This window comes from Gallinula chloropus (genome assembly GCF_964237585.1).
Source record: "Gallinula chloropus genome assembly, chromosome: 1".
Lineage (NCBI taxonomy): Eukaryota > Metazoa > Chordata > Aves > Gruiformes > Rallidae > Gallinula > Gallinula chloropus.
Genome location: NC_140085.1, coordinates 24,462,323 through 24,474,214, shown reverse-complemented (window position 1 = coordinate 24,474,214; position 11,892 = coordinate 24,462,323).

Below are 11,892 nucleotides of genomic sequence, written 5' to 3'. Positions count from 1 at the left end.
AAAATAATAAAAATAAACATGTTAGAAGTATAAATATTTATATTTATATATATCTAATATATATATATTAGATTACAGTTGAAACTGCTACATATAAGTTTTTACAGTGTTTGTAGAATCCTCTATCTGTGTTTCTTGTAGGACTTTTTAGAAGTCTGTGTTATATGGTGTTTCCAGTAAGACTTCTAGGCTGATGTCAAGATACTAGTTTACTGTCTTTCACTTTCTGAACTGGTAGTCTGGTAGATTCTCATGTCTGAGACTTCCATACTTAAGTTTAGGATGATATGTATGAAGTGGAATAAATATAGTCCATATATATATACATAAAAATATATATGTTTATCTAACACTGTGTTCAAATAAATGTAATAGCTTAATTTTTCTTTCAAGTAACTCTGAAAAGGCTTGGTTGACTTTATGATTTGTTTTTTAATTCTTCATCAAGAAAGAATTTGAAAGAGTGACTAGGAATGATTAAGAGGAAAACATAAAGAAATAGGCAACAAACCTAAATGTATGAAGTAGCATTGTCCCATGACATATGAAGGTAGATAATCACTTTGTAACTGGAAAAAGATGTCATAAACATTTCAAAGACCTTGACAGTATTTCCTGTCAATTTCAGTAGCTTTCTCATCAGATCTATCCTATACTTCATGCTTTATTTCCCAAATTAGAACAATAGAATATCTGTAGCAAGATACATATTTTTAACACGGGATATAAAAACAGAACTGGAATTCTTGAGTGTTGCTTTAAGTTCTCTTGTGGACTAGCTGTATATTTTTTGGCAAGTTAGCTAGACTTCAGTCTTTCACTTTTGTCTGATGCAAAATGAAGATAATTCTGTTTCATTTTCTTCTGAAAAACACCATGAGATGTTCCATAAGTAGAAAGAATTATTAATTCATGACCTCATAACATAATTATCTGTACTAATCACTGTCAATTTCTTATGTTCAAATTATATGGCATACCACCTTGATAATATGTTCAGGCTCCAGTAATCTGAGGCACCACATGACACATTTCTAAACTGAAAGTTATAGAGGGGCCTTCATCCTAGAATATTATATAATTATTGTTATATTTCAGCTTTTACAGTTTTGCATTTGCCTTTCAGTTTCCTGAAATGTTTGATGTTAAAATTTTGAGGAACTATTGTCTTCAGGAGTAGTATCTGTAATTGTATGTGTATTGTGAAACCGGGCCAGTAATAAACATTTCTGTGTAAGGGGGCAAGCCATATAGGAAAGAATCCACTGTATTATAAATTACTGAGTATTGGGTTTTAGCCAAATACTGACCAGAAGTTTTTAGAATGGGAGAGGTATTCCAAATAAAACTTGCCTTTGTTTGTTCCATTGTTTGCCTGGTTAGATTTATGACCCTTTCAAAATTTTACATTGCGCATTAAGTCAGCTTCTTGTGCAGCTGGAAAATCCGTCATCTACACAAGTTTGTGCTGCATACATTTCTCGACTTTTCTAATGTTTGAGGAAATTTAAGAAACTAATATAATGGAGAATTCACAAGGTGCTGGAGAGGCACTGGGTGTTCAGTGGTTAAACACTGATTTATTTTTCTTTTTTAAATCAGGGTGCTGAGGACAATTTACCTGTGTCTGACACTAGAGCTTTGAGTGAACACTAGTAAGAGAGGTTGGACTGAAAAACCTAACGAAGTGAAAATATTGCAATTCATTTCCCACATTTGAGGATGAAAGAGACCTAATGAGGGATGTTTTATAATATTCTTTGGAAATTTTCAGCTTTAAGCAAATAAATTACTCTGCTCATCTGCTGCTGGGAAGCTTGAAGAAATAGTGAGCACTGTAAAGGGGAAGACAAGATTCTTTCTTGTGGTTTAGCCTTATTTTCACACAGAAGCCAAATAGCATGAAAAATGCTTCCTGAAAGATCATCTGGATGTATAATTACTAGAACACAAGTGATGGAGAAAGAATGTTCATCACTGATATTTTTTATACAAAGAAACTTGTGAACACACAAAACAACAGTTGAAAAAGAAATGGAGAAATATGGTGCTTACTGATGAATGCTCAACATATGCCAGAAGGAACACTTTTAGAAAAAGATATGTAATAAATACCATTTTCTGAAGTAATAACTTGACGATACAAGGGAAAAATAATTTCAGATGAAATTTTAAACACACATTTATAGCATAGTCTTATCTTGGATATCGTATGTTAGCTAAATGTGATTATACAGACACTTTCTAGTACCATTTTTCTATTAAAGTTAACTGTAATAAATGCTGGTGACAGCTCCTTAGTTAACAGTGTTACCTGAAAAGAAAAGATCCAGCTGCGTAAAGAAAACAAGAGAGTGTGAAGAAATTAAGTCTGTCTTATTAAGAGATAGTGAAGAGTCATAGTCTATGCGAATTCTCTTTCAGAAATTGGAGAAAGGATACCTGGATTTGGTGGGGTTTTTTTGCACTGGATAAAGGAATAGAAAGAAGGAAGAAGTAAAGGAACAGAGAAAAGACTTAAGTCAGCATATATGAACAAGGTAACTATTAGAACAAAATAAAATCAAGGGATTTGTACTCTGACAGGGGAAAGAATCAGAGGTATATGAAATATAGGAAGCCTGAATTTTATACTATGTTATTTATTTGAAAGGTATACAGTAATTTAAAATATTTAAATAAATAAGGTTAAACATTCCTCATTAAATATTGTTGAAAAAAGTCGGTGAAAGAAGTAAAGAGTATCCAGTGAAAGTGAAAAAACTCAGTCTCATTGCATAGCCTTTTGTTGAAGTAGCAAAAGGCATATCGTGAGTTAATAAAGAAAAAATAATATTACATCTATATTAATAGTATTACATTACATTAAAATGCATATGGACATAGAATTATATTTATTTTAATAATATCAGTTTTATTAGTGAGAGAGATTTTAAATGAGCATAATTATGGTACATATTTATGTACTGATGCAAGTACCTTACAGAATCTTGGCCAAAGACTGGGGTTACTGCACTGGCACTGAGGGCAAGTAAGTTCAAAGAAGCAATTCCTTCCCTTGTTAAAAGGAAACAGAAATACAAAAAGACAAATTATGCCAACTAGAGATTTCCTTTATTTAGTGCCCAGGATAGTTCCAGTCTATTTCAGAATAGAATGGTTAGAAGACCTTATTCTGAAGATTTTGGCAGAGCTAGACTTGCTGGCCACTGGCATTCTGCATTATACAGAAATGCAAGCTTCAAACTGATAAAAAGGAAAAGCTCAGATGTCAAGTTTGTGAGATGCTGAAGAAATTCCGTCAGTAGTGATAGGGTTACCATGCTGTAAGGTCAGCTATTAAGTTACCTTGGTTTTTTGATTGCAGGCAGTATGGACACTGAAATAAAAAGATCAAAAAAATGAAATTAAGAAGAGAAAGAAATGTTTTCATATCAACTTGTGCTGTTGTTCTGACTGGCGTATCAGAGAACATGCACTATTTGAACTATGTTGAAAAGCTAAACGCTGTTGAGACAGAGCAAGAAGTGCATTTCATAGTAATATTTGCAGAAAAGGCTAATTCAAGTGTATTGTCTGAAGACAATTGTTTATATCTTGAGTACTAAAAAACCAATGTGATCTGCCTAATGCAACATGGGATTGTGTTCAGCATGCTAAATTGCCAAGAAATTTACTGATGAAAAAATATTTGAAGCTGGAAAGTACTGGAAATGATAACAATTTACAGATGAATCTGCAGGAAAGGCAATGATATGAAGTATTTTCAGAAAAGCAAGGATTTGAAGAATGTAAAATAAAGACAACTATCTCTGTTGCACAGTATGAATACAAATACTGGTACAGGTTCTGCAGTCAACTATTTTCAATAAAATCCACATGAATCCAAACACAGGTAACAGACAGATTCTCCTGTTGTATGAAATAGAATCAAAATGATGGATGTGGCAGAAACATAAACTATTTGAAAGAATCAAGGAAAATCATATCTGAAATGCTAATGCATAGGCCAAAACAGAACAAAATTTAGCAGCTTTTTTGTGACCCTGTAATGGTGGAAATAACCAATTTTACCTGCTCTATCTGCTTTTAAACCTAAAATGTCTTCATGATTAGAGTTCTGTAGTGTGTTGTGTGCCCAGAGCTGTTCCACCTCAAGGATTAAAATACACTTTTCCGTAAGCAACACTGGGGTCTGGAATCCATCTTGTATAATACTTAGGTCTTCAAAGGTTTTGATCTCACTGATAGGCTGAGGACATGCTTAGTGGTGTAGTATTGGGCACACAAAAAATAATGGCTTTGCTACTTTTTATTTGGGTTTTGTTGGCTTGTTTGGGTTTCTTTTTTTAATTGCAAGCTAGTTACAGTATGTGTAGAATCAGTGGGGGATCTAACTTCATTCCATTGTCAACCTGGTGGTATGCAAACCTTTATCTCTTACTTCTTGACAACATGCCCAAATCAGAAGACTTACCAGATAATTTTTTTCTGAGGACTTTTATGGCATTTGCTTCTTCTCCTATTGCACTAGGTCACCACGTAGCAAGGATAGGTGATATATGGAACAGAAGGAAAAAACAAACAAGAAAAGTGAAAACACTACTTTGTGGAGAGAGCTCATGCTGAGAAGCTGAGTCCTGGAAGGCTTGGAATCTGGTCCAAAGGCATTGCACTTTAGCTGAAAAAGTTGTTGTATTAAAGGTTAAGTCCAAGAACATCCCCCCCCCTCCAAAAATAAATATCCAACCCAGTGGTAATCTGGATATCCTACTTTAATTTTTTTTAATCTCAGTTTGACTAACACTTTTCTTCCTGTTCCATTCAATTTCTTCTCAATGTCTTAATTGTCAAAATGTAGATATGACAAATGACTTTGATAAAACCATCAGAAAATCTGTGTACTGCCAATGCATAGTGCAACTTCTACAAACTGTTAGGAGCATTAATTGCTCTATCAAGCTCTCAGTTGGTAAGACATACTTCTCAGAGGTAACTTCTTCACAGAGAGGAAAGGTTGGCTTAGAATCACCACTAATCAACTTTATCTAAAAAGTATATACATGAGATATAATAAGCAAAAATATAAGCTCATAAGCAAAAATTAGGGAAAAATGTGTAAATTTGTCTTTAGCTGTGGTACAAACCTGGTTTCAAGTTAGGGTAATAAATAGGTTGATTTCCTAGTACATCAGTATCCAGGTTAACTTACTGCAACTCTTTGATAAAAAGATTCTATAAATTAAATTATCTGCATATGAGGAAGTGAACAATTGAAGAAGGGAGCTGGCAATTAAAGCTTTGATTATTTTTCTAAACTGTTAGTAACTTATTAGACATTTTTTAATCCCTTTGAAGTGTTCTTATTTTGATTGTGTTGGCATAGCTTACTGTACTGTTGTATTTATTATAAGTTGTTCACACAAGATTGAACACTTGTGGCAATGTGCACAATAAATATGATTAAGAAATTTAAAAAATTGTGATTAAAATTACAAATAGATGTATTTTTCAAATAAATGCTCCTTGGCCACGTTGTTATATCCACAAGTAGTGCAGTGTCTAGAATGACTATGTTAGCAGGATAAAAATACAAGTCAGAGTAAAGATAAAATGGAAAACCAATCCAGGAAACAGTTTTGCACTGTAGCCAAAATCAATATTTAGGGGGAAAAAAAATAGAACAAGACAACATGTAGTGAAACTTTCCTACCCTCCATTGATTTACAGTTTGGGACTTCCTGGGTCAGAGGCTTTTTTTGTGTCTATTTGCATCTGCAGTGGTAAGGCTTGTCCTCAAGCCTCCCAGAGCCATTAGTTCATTGGCAGAGTGAAGCATTGCCCACAACAACAGATGATGGAATCATGGAGCACATAAGTCAAATGGAGATACGTGCGTTCTTGGGACCACCATGAGGGTGATGAGAGATAAGCGCAGTGTTGTTGTGAGGCTGCTCTCTACCAGATTAGAAAGGTTATGGCAATTGTGAGAGTTTAACGACTGAAAAAAGGCACACATTGCACTCAGTTGAGAGTGCCAAGATCTGTGGAGATAGCAGTTGGCCTTAGTACCTGGAAAGTTATAAAAATAATCTCCCTGGAACCTGTTTCGAAGGTCTTGTCAAACACAAGGTGGCAAAAGGGAGCAGTGAGCATACATTTACCAAGGCATAATCATACCTGATCTACCTGATTGCCTTTGTATCACCCATAAACTTTGTGGTTTTACTGTTTATCCCTTCTTCAGCTCATTCAGCTCGTGTTTTTACAGTTCATCCTTTCTTGAGCATGGGTGCTAAAACAGATTGCAGCAGGATTTCACATATGGGTCCCCTCCTGTTTTATCTTTTCTGCTTTTTAATCAGTGGTGTGCACAGATGAAGAACTTCTCTCATTCCACAACAGTTTAGTGTTTTTAAGAACTTTGGATGAAGGACCTAATTTACAAGAATTTTGGAAATCCAAGATTACCCCAATCTTCTTTGACTACATGCTTGTCCTTTCCTCCAAAGAAATCCCAGCAGATTTCTGAGGCTTAACTTCATAACAGCCATCTTCCTTTTCTGGCAAGATACTGTATTTATCATATAATATTTATCCATCTACCCACAGATTCTGTTCTTGAGAACAATTCAAGTGATAGGGATATAATACATAGTGGTTTGTAGTTCCTTAAATGTCCCTTGGATATCTTTGAAAGAGTCAGCATACATCAGCTACCACCTAGTTTTTACACAGCAAGGAGCATTAGAGCAAGTGGCTGTATACCAGATTTCACATATGTTCACCTGTGGTGAATATGGTTTGATCCTGTTTAGTCATTACTGTTTATTTTATCTATAGGTTCCATAATTCCTTCTGATGACATTTCATTTTTTTCAAGGCTCTTGAGCCACCAGCTGTCTTTCCATACCAGTCCTATCAGGAGTGAAGCGTGCTCATCCTTGTTAAGGTATGTCCCGATTTTGGTGTATTCTGAGAACTGAAATGTATTTGCTAGGCAAGAGAAAATAATAATGCAAATTACTGCAAAATCTATGTGGATGAGGAATTTTCAACGCATTTTTTATTAACCATAATCCTTTATTAGACCTCACAGAGGTGTAAACTATACATACAAATACATTAGAAAGATACCCTCTTAACAGTAATTCTTCACATTTTGGACCTGATACCAAGAGGGTTGCAAACATTTCAGTACATTCTACAAACCAAAGGGTGCATTAGCCTTTATGTATACAGAGTGACAAAGCCCTTTACTGAAATCAAAGTAGATAAAAGTGAAAATCAGTCAACTACCTCTTCCAACCTTTACCTACCATAAATGCATATAAAAGCCTTTAAAAGCATGAATACACTATTATTTATGGAGCAAAGTCTACTGTTCTAGACAGCTCGTAGAGAGAGAGGGGAAGAGAATGGTCAAGATGGCATTACATGAACTGCAAACTAGCAAAAATTCTTGATTTTTTTTATATTTGTACATATTAAGAGCTCTGTTTTTTGATTTATTGGTTGTTACTAGAAAAGCTTATAATTGCTAAATGGGGAGAGTAGCGCAACAAAGACATTGTTGAGGTATTTGGGGGATTCTGCAACACAATGATGTTACATACACAGTATGAAATATTATTTGTCATCAAGTAGTGACATTGTACTATGAGTAAGCACAAGAAAATAAAAAAGAAAGAAGAAATCCAGTTAGAACTTTAATAGAGAGTTTAAATGGTTTTTAGTGAATGAACATTTAACACTTGTCACTGTTTGGTTATAATGACTTGAAATGTTAATAGTAGCATTATTCAGTAGTGAAATCAGAAATTCATGTATCCACATTCATGCTTTTGCCATGGAAACCCCAGTCTTAGTCAGGATACCAATTGAAATCCAACAGAGAAGAAAGGGAGGACAGTTAATTTTCCCATTGGAAAGGGTGTCCTCCTGAAAACCAGGTGCTATGCTAATGATCTCTTCTTTTAGCACTTCTGAATGGCTTTACAGATAATTTTTGAGGAGAGAAAGCTCATGTATGATTTGATTATCAGCAGCAGGTGGTGCTGCTTCTTCTACTTTAACTTGTTTCCTAAAATCCTGAGGCTTGATAAATATGTTTAATATTCAACCTAAAGACTCCAAGGATTAAGAAACTGTGAAATAGAACCATCACATTCTGGTATAAGCAACATGAAGTATCAGCCCACAGGTGAAGCTGTTCAGAACATTACGAAATGCCAGTATGCTTTCAGTGGAGCATTTTATGACTCACATTTGATGAGACTTAGTTTAATCAGACAACTGTTATCATCATACACTTTTAGCAATCTTTTTTTTTTTTTTTTTAGTCCTGCATGGTTTTTCTATAGAATTCAGTTGAGCTAATTCCTTAGAAATGGTAATAAATGAAAAGGTAAGAGTTATATACTGTATCATGCAGTGTAACTTGCATGTGCTTTCTTATATTTAGAGTTGTCTCTGTGGAATTGTAATTCTTGGGTAGAATTTATATCAATTTGATTTGAGATTCTAACCTAAAAGAAAAACATAAAATAGAATTCTCCCTATACACACAATAAGGACATTGTGCGTCTTTCACTTGTAGCGCTTTAGTGTATTGGTCTTGGAGCCTTTCTCTTTTATCACTGTTACAGTGGGCTTTTTCATACCAGTAAACTAGGAAGAGTGGAACATTCATTTGATTTTAAAAATTAAAAAGGTACATATTTCACTGCAGCATATGAATTTAATTGAATCAGTTGTAAATACAGTTATCTGGTTAAACCTATTTTTTTAACATGAGTACATGAAGCATGCTCGTATTTATCAGAATAGAGTTCTTTTTGTTCTGTGGATATCTAGTTGTTGCTTTAGAGGAATGAAATGATACAATTGAATGTAAGTAAGATTGATTGCCTTTTATTGACTTGAAAACTGGTTCATACCTTTAAAATGTGGAAAAAAAAATCTCACAAATGTATTTGTGTTATTTCTTAAGAACTTCAATCAAGTGTGAATATGTAAATATTGTAGGTGGATGCTTGTATGTTAAGTACTTGTGGGAAAGAATGTTTAGCAGCAGAAGTATCACGTTGATGCTTTTTATGACTTTTCTGAGCCAAGCTGGCAAAATAAAATGTTGCTGAACTATACAGAGAAATCAAAAGTTATTATAAATAATTCGGGATATAGGAATTTACAGTGCTAAGTCTTTTCCACTTCTGAAACAGTTAAGGGTACGATACAGAGGCATGAATTATTCTTACAAAAAAGGTCTAACTGAAAATGAATAATTGAGGTGATATTATTAAATTACAGAAATTTTCATTCTTCTCTGTTTATTTTACCCATTATTCTTATTTTCAAGGGATGCTTACATTTAAAAAAAAAAACAAACCTCACTTAACAGAAGTTATCTGGAGAAGAATGAAATGAAAGAAAATTTTGAAATGTTTTCATAGTAAGGCCCTCAGAGACAGTATTTTATATCTGTACTTAAACAGATATATACAATTGCCTGATGCAGCCAAGTGCCTTATGATTTAAAAATCAAGTCATTTCTTTGGGTTTGAAAAAACAAAGGTAGGATCTAAGTTGTGACACCCATATTATACAATGTTTTTCTAAAATTAGATTCCAATTGGATTATTGAATATAGTCCATGAGAAATAATGTGTAAAAAGCGAGTTCAAATTTTACTTGAGAGGAAAAAGAAGAAAAGCATAATATGCACATGCACACACATACACACATTATAGCATTATATATATAGACATATACATACATATGCCTATATATGTATATATCTATATATACATACACACACACTTTATGTAACTAGTATAAGATTTCCTAATGTAAGCATCAGGGAGGTCCTTCTTGTTGTGGTCTCTGCTAGATTGGTATCTCCATACTGTACTATATGTAATCAAGTTTCAGATATTCCCACAACATGGTTCATGTAAGGAAATCAAGAATTTATATATATCAGATACTGTGTGTTTGGGCAGTTATAGTCCACTAGAATATTCCAATGTTGTGAGGAAAAAAAAAAGTACAATGTAGGAGTAGAATGAGCAAAACTCTTTTTGTTAACAATTTTTTCATTCTTTCAGGACAACTTAAATCTAGTTGCTTTATTTAATTCTACTTCCACACATGAACTGGATAATGAGTAATCTCATCAAAGCAAATTCTTTATTTTTTGTGGATTGTACCCAAGAGGAAAAAAATCTTAATCACTTGAAAGCCTCATCTCCTCCTCCTTACCCCTGCCCCCCAAATCAAAGCAAAGTGAATCAAAACAAAACAACCCCCAACAAAACAGACAGACAGACAAAAAAATTATATTGCTATAGTGTTTTAACTAAGTTTGCTGGGGGAAGGGGGAGGGAGGAATGAATGTTGGTTTTGAATAGAAGTTTGGCATTTGGAAGACTTGTTTGCACTGAACAGTATCCTTAAAAGAGGGACCAGTATAGGTTGAGTCCCCAAATAAATTATTACTATTCCTTTTCAGACTAAAAATAAAACATTTTAAATATATTGATTATACCTTCATCAGAACATAAGTATTCTATCTAGCCTATAAGTTCCAAGAATCTCTATTTGGGCTTAATTTACCATCATTTCAAAACAAAACAATGAAATGTGAAATTGTGCACATTAGGATGTTCATAGTGACCACATAAAGTTTAAAAAAAAATCACAGACTTTTAGCCATACATTTCAACTTTTTCTCACAATTTGAAACTGGTGAGAATTAAAATAGCCCCAGTTTTCTATTAGGAATATAGACTTTTTCATTTCTTGTTATAATCAGATGCATTTTTAATGCTTTTTAAAAAAAAAAAAAAGAATATTGACTTTCTGGGGGCGTGACATGAATAAGAAGGTAAACATGTAAAAACAAAAAAATGTCTTTGATGAAAGTCTTGATCATATCATGCCACTGACTTTAAACCAAACTCTAGACTGATTTCAGGCTAGATTGTGGGTTAAAAATCTTTAGTGTGGTATAGGACTCTCATTAATTTGAACAGGATTTCAGTCATATCCATTGTTCCTTGACTTTAAATGCTTTTCTTCATCTGTATTTCTGACTTGGAGTACAGATTCAGAATTGCATTTCAAGTCTATGAATTTTTGTGGCATTTTGAGTCTTATTCTTGCCCCATCTCCATTGATTTAAGATACCTTTCTGCTGGCAAGTGACAAAAAGTTGAAAAGTTATGGCTAGTTGTAGTTCTATTTTAATAACCATACCTATATAATTGTAATTTTCATACATTAAAAAAATATTTATGCTTTCTTTTATATTTTAGTCAAGTACTTTCTTAAACAAAACAATAGCACCACTTTGGCATTATTGGCCAAATCGGTAACAGGTAAAGTAAATATGCATACATTTCTCTGAACATGCACTTGCTTGTTAAAATGGAGAGCCAGAAAGACACAGCGCTTGGCCTAGAGCCTTCATTAATCCACTTTAACCATTGATAAGAAGTCAGCAACTGGCTTATGGGACAACTGAACATAGCTATTAGCTGTGTATGGAATTCACGTCCATAAAAAAACCCTACCACTTATTTAGTCTTTAATCTTAGAAAAAGGAATTGACAGGGTAATTTGTCCTGGGCCAAAGGTGCCTGCTTTAATGTATCTACAGGAATTGAATGCAATATCCCATGATTTTTTTTTTTCTGTCTTGAACTGAATGGTACAAGTGAGTCTCATACAAGTCTTTCACACAAATCTAAGTGTGGGTGTATAAAGCAAGTTTTGAACAGAATATAAAATGTATTTGTTTTTTAATTAAACTCTTAATGATTAGTTATGGTTTATATGGAGATGAGGGTCAAATTTTGCTACCTTAATAAAAGGTAGATGCATTAACTT